Here is a 20,245-nt window from a genome sequence, read left to right as displayed (position 1 = left end):
CCATTTTAACACAATCTCCATGGCACATGCACACACAAAGAATTGGGGTCTTGGGCACTCTGATCCCAGGAGGAGGCTGCCATGAGGATGTTCATTTGAAACACAAATGTAACCAGGCATCCTGTTTGGTTTTATGTCATTTTGTTTGTTTGCTTGCTAAATCTGGCTAATCTAAACCCAGAACAACCTTTGGATGAGCAAGCAGTGAATATGTCATTATCCCTACTCTGCCGAGAGGAAAGAGAAGTCTGGGACTTTCCACTGTGCCCACACTCCCAGAGCCAGTGAGTGACGGAGTTAGGACAGGACCTTGGGTTTCAGATTCCAGCCTGTCCTTTCCCCACACCAATAGCTCCTCATCTGCCCCAGCAGAGAACTTACTAAAAATAAGAATGAGATGGGAGACAGGGATGCACCCAAACCGATGGTGGGGCCTTAAAGGGAAACAGGAAGGCTATGTTTCTGTCTCACACATCTTCAAATTGTCTGACTGGTTCTCCTTGGGAATGCCTTGCTTTTGTGATTTTTTAAATTTATTTATTTTATTTTATTTTATTGCTTTTTGTCTGTGCCATGGGGCACGTGGGAACCTTAGTTCCCCAACCAGGGATCAACCCTTGCTCCCTGCACTGGAAGTGCAGAGTCTCAATCACTGGATGGCCAGGGAAGTCCCACTTTTGTGGTTTTTAAAACGAAATAAATGAGCAAATGCACTCCATCTAGTCAGGGGCAGGAGGTGGGTGGGTTTGGGGGAGTGGAACCCAGCACAAGAGAACGAACTATTTCAAAGTCTCCTCTGGAGCTTTTTCACACACCTGGGAACCCAGCTCAAGGAAGCAATCAGACATGCAGACAAAGATTCCTTTATGTACAGCCTGTACAAACCATGCTTTCAAAAAATATTGAATGTCACGAGAAAATGCTCATGATGCTCAAAAGGAAAAGGACACCAAAGTGAGTGTGTGTTACTGTTACTGTTCCAGAAAGGAATGTATGTATAATGCTAAAGATTAGAGTTGTGCAGAAATGTTCCGTGTGATTTGGGGAGGGAGAAACCATTACGGTTGATACTTTCTTAATTCTCTAAATGTTCTCAGTGAACATGCAGCCTTCAAGATTTTTTGAAATAAAAATAAATATGCTTGTTGGGACTTCCTTAGCGGTCTAGAGGTTAAGACTCACAGCTTCCAATGCAGGGGGCATAGGTTCAATCCCTGGTCAGGGAACTAAGACCCCATATACCTTGTGGTGAGGTCAAGAAGAAAAAAAGATACTCGAATCCAACCTCAGACTGAACCAGAATCTCTGAAGGCTGTGAATCCCAGAAATCCAGACTTCTAAAGCATTTGGGTGTCCTCCATGCCTACACCATGCCAGTGCTTTAAATCTTCACTAACGGACAGTAAGGAGATCCAACCAGTCCATCCTAAAGGAAAGCAGTCCTGAATATTCACTGGAAGGACTGATGCTGAAGCTGAAGCTTCAATACTTTGGCCACCTGATGCGAAGAACTGACTCACTGGAAAAGACCCTGATGCTGGGAAAGATTGAAGGCAGGAGAAGAAGGGGACAACAGAGGATGAGATGGTTCGATGGCATTATCTACTCGATGGACATGAATTTGAGCAAGCTCCAGGAGTTGGTGATGGACAGGAAAGCCTGGCATTCTGCAGTCCATGGGGTCGCAAACAGTTGGACACGACTGAGCAATGAACTGAACTGAACAACCCAGACCAGAAGAGGTCCAGCTCCTACCTGTGCAAGACTCCAGCCACCTGACTCCAACCACCTCCAGGTGGTTCTAAGGAAGGAATAGCTGGGCAGAGAGGGGAGCCCGTGGGCGAGGACGTGCACCTCCCAGGCAAATGCTCACCAGCATGTGACTTCCTCTGACTTGAAAGAAAACAGAGCTCTGTGGCTCTATGGAAATCACTTTGCAAATGAAATGAAAAACAGGGCCTTGGAGGCAGCCAGCCCCACAGCACATCCCTGGAGCCCTTCGTTTGGAAACACAGTTATAGCCAAACAGGTGGCGCCACCCTTCTTGTAACTCAGTCAGAATCGTCTCTACAATTCACACGTCGATCGGTCACGGGGCCCGCCATTTTGAATTTTGGACGCCATTTTGGACGTCAGGCCAGGACGTCCTTGTGCTTCAAAAGAGGAAAGGTGCTTGGACAGCATGATACCAAGTCGATGATTAGGTCAGGAATCACGTTAGCCAGGGGTCTAGTGGCACTCAGACTGAACGGGAGGCGGAAGAGACCAGCTTGGCTGGCTGAGAGCAGGTTGCCGGGAAGGTCTCCTCCCACCTTGGTGTTGCTTCCCTGCCCCTCTGTCTCCCCCTCTCCCTCCCCCAAAGTGCCCAGACCTCCTCCTGAAGGTTCCATCACATCTGGGCCCCACTGAAGATCTGTTTTAGTCAAATGCCCTTTCTTTTTTTTTTTTTTTTTTTTAATTTTATTTATTTACTTATTTTTGGCTGTACTGGGTTTTCCTTGTTACATGCGGGTTTTCTCTAGTTTCGGTGCTCAGACTTCTCATTGCATTGGCTTCTCTTGTTGTGGACCATGGACTCTAGAGCTCAGGCTCAGTAGTTGCAGCACCCAGATTTAGTGGCTCCACAACAAGTGGGATCTTCCTGGACCAGGGATCCAGCAAACGTCTCCTGTATTGGCAGGCGGATTCTTAAGCACTGGAACACCAGGGAAGTCCAAAATTCCCTCTTTCTAAATCAATCTTGTCACCCAAACTTCTAGCCCCTCAATGGGCAGGACTCAACTACCTACTAAACAGACAGAAAGTGATTAGATGAATTCACCTGAAGGTGACAAACCAGTGGACTGACCCCTGTGAGCCACAGGAAATGCATGAGCCGTGGAGAACGTCTTGGCTCCCGATCTCACTGGGAGTTGAGACGCCTGTGTCCCCCTGAAGGGGTTGGGAAGACAGTGAGGTCCTTCAGGATGACTTCTGCCATCAAGAAAGGATGGTGCTTCGAGGGCCTGCCTCTGTGAACACCAGCAGACCTGGAGCCCTGAGGAGCGACTCAGGGGGCAATTACATCAGCACAGGACGCCTTTGTTTTGAGCTGAGGCTGGTTTTCCCACAAGCGACTGAAATAAATTAGAGCGTTTTCAACGAGGGCGGTTGAAAGCGGCACTCTTGGAAAAATCTCAGCAGCTGGCCTTTATTGGATTATAACTAGGAGCAAAACACCCCAAACCACACAATCGCCTGCAAAGGGGGGAAAGAAATCAAATCAAATGCAACATTGTTGTAGGCCCTGGAAAATGTTTCCCCAGGAGAACCAGCTTGGGAACCTGGTCAATGTTCTCTAGCTGGGCTGCTCAGGGAGACAGACACTGCTCCGCGGGGGTCAGACGCAGTTTGTCTACATGTAGGCGGCCAGAGACACCAACAGACAGCCACACACAGGCGGGCCGGAGATGGAACAGGCGCCCTGGTGCAGACTGCCACCTTGGGGTGCGCAGAGGCCCCAAGAGAGGGTCCCCCTTGCAGAGGCCTGGGACCCAGACACACCCTCTTTGCCAAGTCTTTAAACATAGGTGCAACCGCCCTGCTTGTGGGATGAGCAAATCCCACTGGGTCCTGGAAGCCATAGGTGGGTACATTCCCTATGGAAGCTTGTGGAGGCATTAAATCCATTGTTGAGCACCTGGCTGGGAGATGAGAAAGCTGGGTTGTTCTAACCCGGTGACTGCCTGGCTCTATGAGTTCAAGGAAGTATGTGCATTTCTCTGATCCTCAGTTCTCTCATCCACAAAATGGGTACTGTCATATTTGTCCTCCTTCTTTCCAGAGTGGAGGAGGAGGGTTGTTTAGAAACCTCAAGCAAGAAGCAAAGGGGGACAGATATGAGAACAGGTTGTGGGGGAGGAGGATGGGGATGGGTCGGGAAGGGACAGAGGGAACTCTGTGGGACAAATGTCCTGTATTTTGATGGATCAGGGGAGCTCCCTGAGTACATGCATTTGTCAAAATTGATCAAAATGTACATTGAAGATCTGTGTGTCCCGCTACACGTAAATTATACCCCACTTATTCAAGATGAGAAGCAAAACTGGACAAATGAAAGCTACCATCAAGGGAGTGCTACTAGCCTGCTGTGAACAGGACAATCTCAAGCAAATAAAGTCTCACTTCGCCCTCGGATAGCTTATTTTGAAGTTCAGGTTCAATAGTTTCAGAAAACACATATGTTTGTGTCTAGTTCCAACTGGCTTGGTCGGTATTTAAGAAAAAAAAAAAAAAAAACATTAGTTCAATTCAGAGTTCAGTCAAAAAATAATAATATTTGGATTCGGTTTTGGGTTCGGTGAATCAAGGCAGTGTTTTTCCAATTCGGGGTCATGGTTCGGTTCAGTTGAAGTTCTTGTTAGAACAGCCCAGAGTGGGGCTCAGCCCCTGGGACATGGCCAGCCTGGCCCACTAGCCATTGTCCACACAACTTCAGCCTTTCCAGATCAGCATCGGTCAAAGAAGTCCTTTCCAGCCTCCTTGCTGAGCCTTCCAAAAAAGTGAAACTAGAACTGAAGAGAAAAAGAAAATAGCAAAATTTGTTGGCTCTGTAAAAACCAAATTTGGTCTACAGTCTGGCACACATGCAAACATGGGCAAGAGGTGGGAGCTGGCCCCTAAGACGCTGCCACCCAGCCAGAGGAAGAAAAAAGTAATCATGACATCTGGGCAGTTTATGTCCTCTGGCTGGGTGGGAGCTGCTATGCCTTCTTGCAGGTGGCAGAAGTGAGGGCAGGGTGTGTGGCTCCCCCAGGTCCATACACACAGCGGGCAGGTAACAGAAGTCTGTCCAGATCACCCCAACCAGGGGGACTGGCTCCTAAAACCCCCACCGCACCGTCTGGACTCTGTAAGTCCCAACAGACACACATGTGGGGTCAGGGCTTTCTTCTTCAGACTTAGTATTTTTTGCTTGAGAGGAAGGCTCCCAACTTCTGTTTCCAAGGCTCTTGGCAGGAACAAACACTACGGGCAGAAGACAGAGCTCACAACACTGGCAGAGGTCTCCAGGGATGCTTGTCAGTGCTATGGGAATAAATATCAGGGGAGTCTACAAAGGCAAGGGCCATCTCTCCACCTGGCTTTCTCTTGCTGCCCTCTTTTCTCCAATCTGGCTCATCCTATCCAGGCTCTGACCACAGAACAAAGCCCAGAAGCCCACGCCCCTACCTTCTACTTTTTAGCCCCTGCTCACCTCATCCCCCACTGTCTCCACCTTGCTCACTACTCCCCAGGCAGCCGGGGGCTTTCATGCCTCTGTGCATTTGCTATTTCTTTGTCCCAGAGGCCCTTCCTCCTCTTTATCTTCCTGAGTAACTTCTCCTGGGTGCTTCCCAAGCAGAGCTGACCCACTCTGTATACATAGGGGAGCCAGGTGCAGAGAGCATCACCAGGTCTCAGATACTTCCAGCTTCACTCCTAGGCCCACTCATGCCCAGTACTCTCCTCCTTTCTGATGAGTTCTCTCCCAAAGGGCTTCTCCATCCCTGACACAAACAGGCTTCTATTGGCAAGACCGCCATGTACAGTTGTGCAGTTTGTGCACTGCACAAAGGGATCCAGCAGCAGGAGCTAGTGGGGACTTAACTCCACTTGCAAACTGTGCTGCTGAGAGCTGTGCCCACCCAGAGGGGATGCTTTTCTCTAACTCTTGCCTGAAAAGGCAGCAGCAGCTCCATTCAGCAGACACATATAGATCCCAGGAGCAGAGAGTTGACACCTTGAGCAACTGGTTCAATAAGCTTGTCGCTCATCCTGGGTGCAGTGACTTTCGAGAGGACAAGAGAGCTAGGGCTTATCTCTGTAGCTCTATCCTGAGCCCTGCACCCAGCCTGGCTTACAAGAGTCAGTTCTACGGAATGAATCTGCTGCTGCTAAGTCAGTTCAGTCGTGTCCGACTCTGTGTGACCCCATAGATGGCAGCCCACCAGGCTCCCCCGTCCCTGGGATTCTCCAGGCAAGAACACTGGCGTGGGTTGCCATTTCCTTCTCCAATGCATGAAAGTGAAAAGTGAAAGTGAAGTTGCTCAGTCGTGTCCGACTCTTCACGACCCCATGGACTGCAGTCTACCAGGCTCCTCTGCCCATGGGATTTTCCAGGCAAGAGTACTGGAATGGGGTGCCATCTCCTTCTCCGACCGAATGAATCTAGGACTGTGTAAATCACTTCATTTGGGTTTTCATGCTCAGGTTGAGTATTTCTGCAGCTTCTGTGTCAGAATCTGATAGCATTTCAAGATGAGCTATGAAGGTGGCTGAGGCCGCTCCAGCCTACCTAGCAAGGGAGACCACAGTGAGCTTCCATCAAGGGTCTGCTCCTTCCTGCCCACCCCACCCTTGCCCAACACAGCCAGACAGGGGGAGTCGGAGCCCCTGGGTTCCCCTACCCAGGGCCTGAGCTCACCGGGCTTGGGGCTTTTATTCTTGTACTAGAGGATATTCTAGATAAATGTCTGGGCTCCAGGGAGGGTAGAGGAAGTCATCCCAGGGCCTTCTTGGTGGTGTGGCCTGGCCTCTCTCCATCTGGTGGTATCAAGCCTTGTCAGCCCAAACGTGCTTCCTCGGCCTGACTCTGCGTGCACTTCTCTGCTGCCTTGCGCCCTGCCTTCCAGAACCACCCAAGTCCCATCTCCAGCCAGTTTCCAAACAGGCTGCCTCCCCAGAACTCCAAGCCCTTAAGGAGCTCCTGGGCTGCCGCCCCGGTTCAGGCAACCACCGTAGCACACGGTGTAATTATCTGTACCCACGACACACGGCTGCCTACCATCTGGGCCTCACAGACTGGCCAGTGAAAGCCACTGCTCGGCTCCCCACCTCAGAGGCATCAGGAACCAGGGCGTGCAGAGAAACACGCCCATCAAGTGGACCTGCTTTCAAACACTGGTTGCTCCCTTCCCATCTGAGGCGTGGGGCAGCTTGTTTGGGGCCTCTCTGACCCTCAGTATCTTCTTCTGTACAGTGGGCATGATAATATGACCACCGATGTGGAGTAAGAGAGATAATGCCTAAAAAGTAGCTGGTACCCAGTTAGGATGATGGAGTTGTTCCCGTTGCCCTGGGGTTTCCGGGTTTTAGCACCAAAGTCTTGCATCCTAGGAACTCCTCCCTCGCTGGGCAGAGGTGGTCACCCTATAACCCCATTCAGGTGAGCTGCTTCCTTTTCTCCTAATATTCAGAGGAATGACTGAAAACCTGAGCAAGACCCTGGGGACCACCTCTGGAGACTGTGAAGGAGATGGACTCTGTCCACCAGACCTTGGCTGGGCCCCTTTGCTGTTAAACTTGCTAACTCCCCTTCCTGATCCCATCTGCCTTCTGGATTATCAAGTCCCAGGCCCCTTCTTCTGGGCACCCACCCCAGCGGCTCCCAGGGCAGAGCAGGCAGAAGCACCCTGGGGACCAGCCCCTGAGTGATGCCACACGCGCTGGCCAGTCTGCATGAAGTCCTCCTCTACCTGCACCTTTCCATCCTTTCGGGGGAAAAAGGAGAGGGCGTTTCACTCCTTTGCTTAGGTAGAAATTGTGGGGGAGGGATTGGGAATGCAAGCGGTGAGGCACAGGTTTCTAACCCCGTCCTTTTAGAAGCAAACCCTGGGAGGCGGGCACAGAGCCTGCTCGCCCGGCCCTCCGCTGGGGCAGCAGTGACACCTACTGGCCGGGGCCGCGGTGGCTGCCGGCTGGGTCAGCCCCTTGTGGCCCTCTCGGAATTTTCTGAGCGCCACTGTTTTGTTGCCCCAGGGAGCCTCCCTTGGATCCTCGCTGGCCACAGAGGGGAGGCCAAGCCCGCCAGAGTCCCGGCCCTGGGACAGCATCAGGGCCCACAGCCCCTGGGTGAGGGTGCCCCGGCCAGGCAACTGGGCTGCAGATGCTCACGGAGCCGGGGCCTTGCGTCCTTGGGGAGGGAAGGACCAGCGGTCTGGGGAGTCCGGGCCTGGAGAGTCCAGCTTTAGGGGGCTGGGTCTCCCACAGCCTCGAAGGCACAAACACCCTCCCCCCTATTCACCCATTTCTTCTTCAAAGCTCTCCCAGCGACCCTAGACCCTATCTTTTCTCCCAGGACACTTCTTGTGACAAAGAACCTGCACTGTCCCCGAATCTTCATTTTCTCTGTGCCTCAGTTCTAGCCCCCATAGCTGGTTTTCTTCTCAGGGCTTCCTCCAGAAATTATCATTTTGGCTGTTCATGAGCGGCCCGGAGGGTGCCTCCCAGCCTGCAGCCACAAGGCCGTGTTGAGGTGGGGACACTGGCCATTCGCTGCCTCCCCAGGTGGCTAGCTGGCCACTGCCTGCACCCCAGCCTCCCAACAGCAGCTGCTCAAAGCTGAGGCCTGGAACTTCCCTGGTGGTACAGTGGGTAGGAATCCGCCTGCCGGTGCAGGAAACACGGGCTCAGCCCCTGGTCTGGGAAGACTCCATATGCTGTGGGGCAACTAAGCCAGCACACCACGACGACTGAGCCAGCTCTCTAGAGCCCGCGAGCCTCAACTACTGAAGCCCGTTGTGCTCCGCGACGGGAGGCCACCGCGACGAGAAGCCCATGCACCATCACGAAGCATAGCCCCTGCTCTCCACATCTAGAAAAAGCCCACAAGCAGCAACAAAGACCTAGCTACGCCAAAAATAAAAATAAATAAACATTTTTTAAAAGGTGAGGCCTCAGCAATATCACAGACCATCCTGTGCCTCTGAGGTGAATGATCGATAGAAGATGCTATTCCCATTGGACAGATGGGGAAACTGAGGCTTAGGACAGTGAGGAGCCTAGCCCAGGACCTCACAGCTCATTTCCAGTGTTCAGTGCTATGCTTTAGGCTCCTGGAAGAAGTCATAGATATGACTCGGAATGCCAAGACATCAGAAAGAAAAACTGAGCACAACTTTAAATATTCATCAGTAGGGGGGCTAGTTACATAAATAATGCATATCCACTCAGTGGGATACTACAGAATACTACACTCATCTTAAAAAGTAGATTTAGAGAATTTCCTGGTGGTCCAGTGGTTAAGACTCAGCACTTCACTGCCATGGCCGGGGTTCAGTCCCTGGTCAAGGAACTAAGATTCCATAAGTAGATTTACATAAATTTACGGTACTACTTTTTACACACACACACATACACATATATATGCAGATTACAAAACAATATACTATTACCAGTCAAGGTCCTGCAAAACCAGAGGGGAGTGGTTTGAGGAGTGTTTAATGAAAGAGTTTCTCTATTGGGCACGGCCGCTGGGATATTTATTCCCAGCTTCCCTGGTGGTTCAGACAATAAAGAGTTGGCCTGAAATATTCAAGACCCAGGAGACCCAGGCTGGATCCCTAGGATGGGAAGATCCCGTGGAGAAGGAAATGGCAACCCACTCAGGTATTCTTGCCTAGAGAATTCCATGGACAGATGAGCCTGGCAGGCTACAGTCCATGGGGTCACAAAGAGTTGAAAAAATAATAATAATAAAAGAACTTCTTTATGGGGTGTAACATGAGTTTGGGTAAACTCCGGGAGTTGGTGATGGACAGGGAGGCCTGGCGTGCTGCAGTCCACAGAGTCGCAAAGAGTCGGACACGACTGAGTGACTGAACTGAACTGAACTGAACTGAACTGAACTGATGGGGTGTAAAGGATGATGAAGCATACGGGAGCCAGTAGCCATTTCCGAGGATGAAGGGTGAGGGAGGAGGCAGTCATGGGAATCCGAGGGAGAAGCTCCTGACGGGAGTTCTGCCCCACAGTGCAGCCAGCCGAGGGCTGCAGCCAGTGTTTGACCTGCCAGAGAGAGAGAGCCAGCTAGGGAATAAATATTCCAGTGGCCACACCCATCCCCTACAGAGGCAGAGCATCCATCAGGGCAGTGGGGAGTGGGTCTGGGGGAGCACCCAGGAAGAGACCCACACAGGTTGGACACATGTGAAAAGGTCCAAAAGGATACCCAGCAAAGTGATAAAGTTTTAAGAGTGTTCATTACTGGGGGAGGGAGCCAGAATTGCAGGAAGTAGAGGAAATGACATTTTGACCTTTTACTTCCTATGTTGCTGTATCTGAATTTATAAGAACTGCCATGTATAAAGAGTTTCCCAGGTGGCTCAGTGGTAATGAATCTGCCTGCCAAGCAGGAGATGCAAGTTCAATCCCTGGGTTGGGAAGATCCTCTGGAAAGGAAATGGCAACCGCTCCAGTAGTCTTGCCTGGGGAATCCCAGGGACAGAAGAGCCTGGTGGGGGCTATAGTCCATGGAGTTTCAAAAGAGTCGGACACATCTTAGCGACTAAACAGCAACAGCAGCAGCCAAAAATAAAACAGATAAGTTAAGTGTTGCATTTGGGAAACTGCTTATAGAATTCAGTGAGCTTGAGACTTCCCTGGTGCTCCATAGTTAAGACTTTGTGCTTCCACTGCAGGGGGCACAGATTCTATCCCTGGTTGGGAAATGGTTGTTTTACAGTCACTTTGATTTACAGCCAAAACATACCAAAAAAAGAAAAAAATTCAGTGAGCTTGATGGAAGAGACTTATAGGAGAAAGAGGGTCACCTCCTTCAAGAGGTCTGCCTGTATTCCCACCTCCCTCATCTCTCCCTGCTCAGAGCTCCAGGGACAAGGATTGGAGATCAGGTTGGACTGTTCTGGATGGTTCCACTTCAACCAGGCGTGTGTATATCCTTGGCCAGACAGTGGCCACCTCGAAGTCCTTGCCAGCAGCCCAGCACTGGGCACAAGGGTGTTGGCTGGCAAATACGCAGTCATGACAGATGGAACATGCCAGCTCTCTGTCACCAGCGGGGTGACCTGGGCTGTGCGTCATTAACTGCAGAGCCCTCTTCTCTCAGGTGCAAGGATTGATGGAGGCCTTGCTCACCTCCTGGGGCTGCGGTGAATTGGAAACATTCTGAAACAGCAAAAGCACATGTAAACCCAACGTGTCAGGAGTAACACGCTTGGCTTCATGCACCTTTGCAAATGCTTTTCTTTTCATTATTTTTTTTTAAAGTGTGTTTAAGAAGAGTGATCACCTCTCCTCATTTCCTGCCCTCTCCCCTTCCAAGGGGCAGAGACGTTTCATTCAGAGTTGCAGATTCTGTTTCCGTCTGGAGGAGGCAGGCCTCAGGGGAATGGCCCCCGTTAGGAATTTATACCGGCTGGGAAATAGAATCCAGTGTTTTCCAGCCATCATTTAGCAAAGAGTTGTCATCGGAATGGTTCCCTCCCGCCTCCCTCCCTCCCAGCCCCCGCCAAGGACCGACATGGTGACTTCGTAGTTATGAACAAGCAAATCTGCGAAAACTTAGGAGGCCTCGGCTGAACCAAAACGTTTTTCAAAGAAACACTTTCCAGCCCAAGAAAGGTAATATCCTGGAGGGCTGCCCGCCTTCCTGCAATTAACTAGAATACCACCCAACGGCGCTTTTGTTGGCTACCATTTCCCATGGAAATACCTCAAATGCTTTTCCTCCTGGTGGTTGAGCAACTAGAGACATGGAAACAGACAGCGGCCCGAAAATGGGACCTTTGTCTCTTTCCTGTTCAAGCCACAGAAGGGCAGCCGGGACCAGCAAGCCCTTCCTCCGCCACCCACCGCAGCCCAGGCGCCTGGGCAAGGGGCGAGGGGCCTGGCTGCCGGGTGGGCTCTGGAGGCCAGGGGCCTGAGGGAGGTGCAGGGCAGGGAGAGGAAGGGATGCTACCTTGAGGAAAGGTGGGGGGTTGAGGCTCTCCCCAATGTGCTTTCAAGGGCAGCCCCACTGAGAGGCACCAGTTCTGTGCCCTTGACCGAGTGACTGCACCTTCTAAGCCCCCCAAGGCTCCACTTCCCCATCTGTTAGTTTGGCAAGGGGTGGTGCTGGGGGTGGCGGGGGGGGGGGGGGGGGGGGGAGGTGGTGGATGGGGCGGGAACCTTCCAGGGTTGTTGCAGAGCTGAAATGAGGTGACGGTCTGCAAGTTCCTGACATGCCTGGTTTTTATGGCATTCTCTGGGTTAAAGCACTACCCTCTCCTGCTGCCCCTCTGTCTCCTTTGGAAATAGAAATGCTCCAGGAAAGGATGACCTTGGAGGGTCTCCAGGAGACTGTCAGGAAAAGGAAAGGAGGTGGTGATGCCAGTCAGAGGGAGCCAAAGACGACGTGTCAGAAAACCAAGCTACAAAGGAGCGCATCTCCCTTATCAGGGCCAGTGGCAGAGAGGCTCCCCCCAGGCAAGTTTTGGGGCACCTGAGCCCCCCAGACACCTGGAAAATGCCGCCTCTGGTGCAAGGACTACAGGAGCCTCCTGTCCCCCGGCCTGGGTGTCTACAGATGCCATCGGGGTTCCACCACTAACAAGGTCCAGAAGGGGAGCTGACGTGAAGGTCATGCCCCTCCAACTTCACGCCTGCCCTGCGCTTCCCTCGAGGACCCCAGCACCTGCCCACTGCCCCATTCCCAGACCGTCCCCTCTTCTGGTCTGCTGCAGCCCTGATGCTGGGTTAGGGGCTCCGGGCCCTTGTCCACCCAGTGCAGCCTGACCCATCCCGGAAGGAGCCCTGCCCAAGTGCTCTGTCCAACTGCAGTGTCTGCACCTGAAATGACGGCACAGCTGTTCATTTCCTTAAGCAGGAAATAGACAATTTTTTGAAGGATAGTTGATCTACAACATTAGATTAGTTTCAAGCGTACAGCATAGTCGCTCAGTATTTTTACAGATTATTCTCTGTTCGAAGTTATTTTAAGATAATGACTATAATCCCCTGTACCCTGTAATATGTCCTTGTGGCTTATTTATGTTATAGTAGTTTGTACCTCTTAATCCCCTGCCCCTATTTTGCCCCTCTCCATGCTCCTTTCCCCCCTGGAGACCACTAGTTTGTTTGCTGTATCTGAGACTGTTTCTGTTTTGCTCTATACATTTGTTTGTATGATTTTTTAGATTCCACATATAAGTGATATCATACAGTATTTGTCTTTCTCTGACTTACTTCCCTAAGCATAATATTCTCTAGGTCCATCAATGTTGCTGCAAATGGCAGAATTTCATTCTTTTTATGACTGAGTAATATTCCATTGTGTATATATACCACATCTTTTTCCATGCATCTGTTTCCATGCATCAAAACATAATCACACATCATTATGATTCAATACATTACAAAATGATCAACATGATAAAGTCTAGTTACCATCTGTCAACATGTTATTATAATATTATTGACTATATTCCCTATGTTGTACATTACATGTCAGCAACGTTTTTTTATTATTAAATTTTTTAATTAATTTATTTATTTATTTTTGACTGTGCTGGGCCTTTGCTGTATGGGCTTTTCTCTATTTGCAGCAAGTGGAGGCTCTTCTCTAGTTGCAGTGCTCAGGCATCTCACCGCAGTGGCTTCTCCTGTTGTGAAGCACAGGCTCTAGGGCAAGCAGGCTTCAGTAGTTGTGGCTCCCCAGCTCTAAAGCACAGGCTCAATAGTTGTGGCACACAGGCTTAGTTGCTCAAAGGCATGCTGGATCCTCCCAGATCAGGGATGAAACCTGTATCTCCTGCATGGCAGGCAGATTCTTTACAACTGAACCACCAGAGAAGCCCCACTTATTTATTTTATAATGGAAAATCTGTATCTTTTAATCCCCTTCATCTATTTCACCCTAATCCCTACCCCTCTCCCCTCTGTCAACCACTAGTTTGTTTTCTGTATCCATGAATCTGGTTTTTAAAGTATAATTTGGTCAGAAAAATAACAAATTTGCTAATTGAATTGCATTTTTTTTACTGCATGTATATGTGTGTCTGTGTATATCAATTCCTAGTCCTACCCAATAAACAAGTGGGTTAGATTTTCACAAATGCCGTCTTGCTAAATGTATGACTCTGCATCCCATTTTCCTCAGTAACTTCTTTCAGTTGTTGCACAGCAATTCCTCTTGAGACCTTCCCACATCCCATGCATTTTCCCTACTAATAGACATTCAGGTTGCTCCCCTGTACACAAGCTGAAGAGTTTCCCCTGGGTATAAATGCAGACATGGAATTCTTGAGCAGCAAGATACACACATTTTCTATTTTACCAGGTTTTGTTGAGTCTCTCCCTCTGTTAGTGTCTGAGATTATTATTTTTCTTTTTATCCTCAATACTTGATAGGATTAGACTAATTTTTTCAGTCTAATGAGTGAAAGTGTTATCCCAGTGTTGCTTTAATTTCCCTAATTACTGGTGTGGTTAGGCATCTTTCCTGTGTATTAGTCAATGAGAGGGCTTCTTCCGTAACCAGTTCATATCTTTTTTTCTATTAAGTCACTTGTTTTTTTATTTAATTTAATTGGAGGAGTTCTTTATGAAGACTGGTTACCCTCTTTTGCCTTATATGTAGATTACAAATTTGTTCCTTGTCTTTTCAGTTTTCTGTGTCATCTCTGGCCACCCTGAAAATGACATCAAATTGTTCTTTTTCTTCATGGTTGGACAGTGGGGCAGTGACTAAAAGCAGCTTCCATACCTAAGTTCTTGAAGATAATTTTCTATTTTTTTCTAATAGTTTCAGGACTTAATCTTCAAGTTAACTTCTTATGGCATCTGGAATTTATTTTTGTGAATGGTGTTGGGAGAGAACACAAGGCAAGGAGACACACAGAAGGGGCTTTAGGAGACAGGATCGCAGCCACCAAAAATAACAGTACAGGGGTTTCCCTGGAGGTCCAGTAGGTAAGAATCCACCTTCCAAGGCAGAGGACGCAGGTTCGATCCCTGGTCAGGACACTAAGATCCCACATGCCATAGGGCAACGAAGCCCACGAACCACAACTACTCAGCTTGCGCCCTGGAACCCGTGTGCCACCTAGAGAGAAGCCTCCTGCTGCCCCTAGAGAAGCCCAGATGCCACAACTAAGACCCCACACAGCCAAATAAATAAGTGAATATTAAAAAATAATAACATATAGGAAAAAGTAATGGCATGAAAAGATTCACCATGTTATACATTTTTAAAGCCAATGACAAATTGCACATACATTAGTCTTGCACTTTTACTAAATGATATGCACATTTTTGAAGAATGTATCAGGTCAGCCTCCTCCCTCCTGGTGGTCCTCATCTCCCACTAGTGTTTCCTTTTGCCTCCACCCAATCCCACGATTGGTCTTTTCTAGCCTCTGGGAAAAGAAGAACTGCTCCCTAAGAATCATCTTTTGACCTTTGCTCATTAATGAGATGGCCAGTTGACCTCGGACAGCCCAGTTTCCCCTGACTTCTCAACTATTTCGAGCACCTCTCCTCACTCAGCATATTTGATACCCATAGTGAATCACAGGCTTCCTGGTGGTGCTAGTGGTAAAGAGCCCCCCTGCCAATGCAGGAGACATAAGAGACATGGGTTTGATCCCTGGGTTGGGAAGATCCCCTGGAGGAGGAAATGACAACCCACTCCAGTATTCTTGCCTGGAGAATCCCTTGGACAGAGAAGCCTGGCAAGCTGCAGTCTGTAGGGCCACAAAGAGTTGGACACGACTGCAGTGACTTAACAACAAAAACTTTTTACATGTTAAAACATTGATTGATCTAACATTTGCATATGTCAAACAAAAATATTACAACACACCATCTGCACTCACACTGTTTAATTTTTTAGTATTTTCTTGCCCATTCTACACAGCATGTGGGATCTTAGTTACCCAACCAGGGATCGAACCCATGCCCCTCACACTGGAAGTGCAGAGCCTTAACCACTGGACCACCAGGGAAGTCATTTCACTGTATAATTTTTGAATACAAATAAAAACTCCAAACGGTCACAGTGTCAGAATTGAGCTAAATTGTAGGACACCCAGTGGGTGTCTGGAGAATTAAAGAACTGGCTGACTTGGCAGGGAGAAAACTACACATATGGCGCCATAAATGTAAGTAAAAACAATGCAGAAAGAGTGATGGACACCCCCTCTCATTTTAAGAACATGTCTCTGACATTTCTGTTTCTGCTCCTCTGGCCAAAACTGAGAGACATAGCTTTTTTATAAGGGCTTTGAAAACTGTTAAAGAGTGCGGAGAATGTTCACTGAGAGAGTGGTAGTTATTTTGGAAAAATGCAAAACAGGCTTAGAGGCTAGGCCATGTGTAGGAAGTTTGGGGTTTGTAACTTTGGATTCCTTTTCTAAGCAATGTGGGGAATTTATTTGTAAGACAAGTGCATTAGCCGGGATTAAGTTCAGCTGTAACAGAAAACCCCAGAGTTAACAGTGGTTTCGTTTTGTATCCCATTCCTGACTGTATGTAATGACAGTAAAACCTCCCACTGACTGGAGGCCCACTGTGTACCGGGCGAGGTCCCAGATACTTTGATTTAACCTTCACAAGACTCTATCAAGGAGCTCCCCCACTTTACAGGTGAGCAACTGAAGCTCAGAGAAGGTAAGTAACTTGCCCAAGGTCACACAGCTCCTTTGAGGTCAAGCCTTCATGAATCCAAAGCTCTTTCCACCCCACTGCCTGGCCCCCAGGGGACGACAGGTGCCACCCTGCTGTCTCCCCCATCAGCTCTACGGAGGAGGGACAACACCCAGCTTCCATGCCATCCACAGAAGCACATTTTCCCAGACCGGCTTTCAGAACATATGTGTTAATGGTTGAAAACGAAAACTGAAACGTGTTTCCACACTCATCACCACAGTTCTCTGTTAATTTGCTTAAATCCCACAGAACAACATATTTTGGTTGCGCCTCTGGCTCACCAAGTACAACTAATCCACTGACTCAGATAGAAGCCGATGCCAAAGACATGTGGGTCAAGTCACCGGGGATGGGGGCTCCGCAGGCGCTCTGGGCCTCCCCAGCCAGCGCCGCCCCCTCCACAGACCTCACTGCAGCTCCGAATCTGGTGTGAGGCTCTCTCTAGGTTCCTCCTCCATAAGCTCCAGTCAAGAGGTCATGAAGAGCCCAGGGAGCAGGAAAGCTTTGCCGGTGGTGGGCACTTGGCAGCTCACCAGCCACACCAGCCTGACTCTCGATGTGGTCCTTCAGGAGAGCAGGCAGAGCTGCCTTTCAACAACAGAAGTTCAGAGACATCAAGTAACTTGCCCTACGTCATACAACATAGACAAGACTTAAACCCAGAACTTCTGATTCTGAGAACAGGGTGTGATCCCGTTCCCTGGAAGGTCCTCCCCAATGCCTCCCCCTTTCCCATACCCGGCTGTCAGGCGGTCATTTCCAGAGTGAAGGCTCGTCCTGCCGGTGTGGGTACCAGGCGTGGGGAGCTGGGGTTTGTGGTCCAGAGGCACCTAGAGATGAGAGGGGAAGAGAGAAACACAGAGAGACAGAGAGACAGATTGAGGGAGCAGTCTTCATTCTGGGCAGAAGACACGGTTCAAGAAGTCTAGATTCTAGCTAAGGAGCAAAAACAAGACACAGGAAGAAATCGGGAAGGAGGTGGAAAATACATGAGACCAAACACACATTAGCACCGCGGGTGACAGAGGAGGGCTGAGTGGGGAGGCTGGGCTGGAGCCGGCCTGGCTGGGTTTGGACGGAGCCTGGGAGGAGGATGGAGGGAAGACCAGCCTGGAGCAGGGTGAGCAGGGGAGGGCCCTCCACGCTGGGTGCGGGGCAGCATCGTACCCCAGGGTGTGGCTGTTGCCAGGATGGATCGAATCCATGGACAGACGTCTAGATTGTTTCCAGTCTTTCACTTAAGCAATAAGTACTGGATTTCCCTTGTGTTGTCAGATAAATCTAGGAAGACAGGGGTTTTCCTGTAGGAAGACAGCCTCAAAGCTGCTCTTCTGTTTCTCCCCAGCTCAGGGACATGGTCATCTGCACCCTGATCGTGTATTTGAGGAAATGCGGGGAAATGAAGGTTTTATAAGCAATTCTAACCTTTCAAAGTGTACCAGAGCTGTAAATTCCACACTGACTCAACTATAGCGAACAACCACTTTCTCCTTTATGTGCTTCAAGAACACATCCAGGTTTTCAGATGGATCGGTATTTGCAGGGTTTATTTAGAAGGGTATGGGAGGACACTGTCCTCCAGAAGTGACCTCCACATCCCCAGGCCTAAGAGGGTGAAGCAGCTGTCAGGCTGGGAACTGAGCAGTCACAGATGGGGGCTGGATCGTGACAGCCTCTTAGACTGTGGCCAGATTAATCGAGGAATCATTGTTTCCAGGGGCTGGGAGGAGTGGGGATTGGGGAGGTGTTGTTTATTGGGTTTAGAACTACAGTTTTGCAGAATGAAGAAGTTCATGGAACTTCCCTGATGGTACAGTGGATACGAATTTGCCTGCCAGTGCAGGGGACACAGGTGTGATCCCTTGTCCAGAAGGATTCCACATGCAGAGCAACTAAACCCGAGCACTACAGCTGCGGAAGCCTGGACACCCTAAAGCCTGTGCTCCACAAGCCACCGCGATGGGAAGCCTGCGCACTGCAACCAGAGAACAGCCCTGCTCGCCACAACTAGGGAAAGCCCGCGTGCAGCAATGAAGACTAGAACAGCCAAACTTAAATACTTTTTTAAAAAATGTAAAGTGAAGATTTTTTAAAGTTCATCTTGCACATTGCACAACATGAATACACACCAAACACTGCTGTACATTTGAAAATGGTTGAAATGATAAATTTTGTGTTATGTATATTAAAAAGACCAGCCCACAGACATAGGATTATTTCTTAGACACTGTTTTATTTATACACAAGGAGAACCAATCAACAGTGCTAACAAGTTACAAGAAAAAAACTTCCCCTTAGTGACTGAGAAAAACTGCAGGACGAGGTGCTTTGAGTTTTAGGCAGGAAATCAGACACATTTTCTATGTGCAAACCCTTACATTAAATGTTGAGCTATACAAGAATGCAAATACCATTGTGTCTTAAAATATCATCTTGCTGAACTGCCAAACTAAGGTTTTGTTACGCAAAACAGCCGGCATCAGGGTTTATTTCAGACCTGTTAAAAAGCAATACTTTTAAGTTTAGCAATACTAAACTTCTATGGCATCATATTTTGAAACCATTAAAAAAGCTCACTGATGCCATGTTCACCCCTGAGTTCTCTTCTAAAGGGAATAATACACACATTATGGGAAGTGCAGGGAGATGAGTGTATTTTTTGCTGTGGATATTGTTGTTTAATTTTGTTGCTGCTTTAACTAAATGAGCAGCCATGAAGCATTCTGTCTTCCAAGTCCCATAAGCAATTCAGAATTGCACTGTCACCCTTTCCAACACACAAGCACACTGCCAGAGACAGACACCATCCTTGCATGACGAGACCGCTAGTGTTAGCACCTGTCCAGCGTGATGCAGAGCAGACAGTGATACTGGGTCTTCTGACTCCAGACTCAGTACATGGCCTGCAGCTTCTTGCCACTTCAAGAGGAAATGGGCACAGATATCTTTGTTCACTTCCTTTTTTGCCTTTTTTTTTTTTTTTTGGCTGCATTGCACAGCATGTGGAATTTTAGTTCCCTGATCAGGGATCAAACCCATGCTCCCTGCACTGGTCCAGAGTCTTAACCACTGGACCACTAGGGAAGTCCAACCCTTGTTTTACTTTCTATCTTTTAAAGCATCACAGAGTCAAAAGGTACAACCACCTAAGCTTAGGGAAAACCATGCATACCCTTCCTGTGCAGTTCAGTTGTGAATTAAAAATAAATTACTGCATCTTAGCAGCTGACATGCCTTTCAATTCCACATGACTTTCAAGTATAGCACGGCACAACAGAACTCTCCTGATGGTGGAAATGTAGCTATTGAACATAGGGTTATGTAGCTAGGGTAAGTGAATGTAAATTCACATAATTTTGCTGAGATTTATGTAAATTTGATCAAAATGTTCGTTTAACTGCTGTATGTAGCGAGTGTCCGTGTCAGACAGCAAAGTTTTAGGAGAACCAGCACAGTTCTGAACCTTCATTCTTCCTTGGATTTGTCCACCTCTTTCTCAAAGTACCAACTTGGGAACTAAGGTTACAGCAAGAGCCCTTGTTCTCCCCATCCTCACCCCTAACTCCCTCTGCCCTTGCTATCATTCCCCCTTCTACCCAAGTCCTCTAGAGGCTTCCAGGACCAAATATTATTTCTAATAACAGAGTTCTCTCACTCCAGTTATAATCGCAAATCTCTCTGGGGAGAAAGTCTTAGAGCAAAACAAATGGCCTATCCAAAGGTTTCAGAAATTACTTTTTAAAAAACTCTTTGGAGTGGACGATGCAGGGAAATGAAATAAGTATCACGTTGGTTTAAG

General features: G+C 48.7%; 1 long non-coding RNA gene across 1 annotated transcript; it reads left to right on the top strand.

Annotated features, from left to right (window-relative positions):
• Positions 1–2,100: 2,100 nt before the first annotated feature.
• LOC122696782 lies at positions 2,101–3,179 on the top strand. Its single transcript, XR_006341861.1, has 2 exons — positions 2,101–2,288; positions 2,760–3,179. It is a non-coding gene; the product is annotated as an uncharacterized LOC122696782 (long non-coding RNA).
• Positions 3,180–20,245: the final 17,066 nt, after the last annotated feature.

The sequence above is a fragment of the Cervus elaphus genome, chromosome 7 (genome assembly GCF_910594005.1).
Source record: "Cervus elaphus chromosome 7, mCerEla1.1, whole genome shotgun sequence".
NCBI classification, from domain to species: domain Eukaryota; kingdom Metazoa; phylum Chordata; class Mammalia; order Artiodactyla; family Cervidae; genus Cervus; species Cervus elaphus.
The sequence above is the reverse complement of the archived record's forward strand: the minus strand, read 5'-3'. Positions and strand labels throughout refer to the sequence as shown.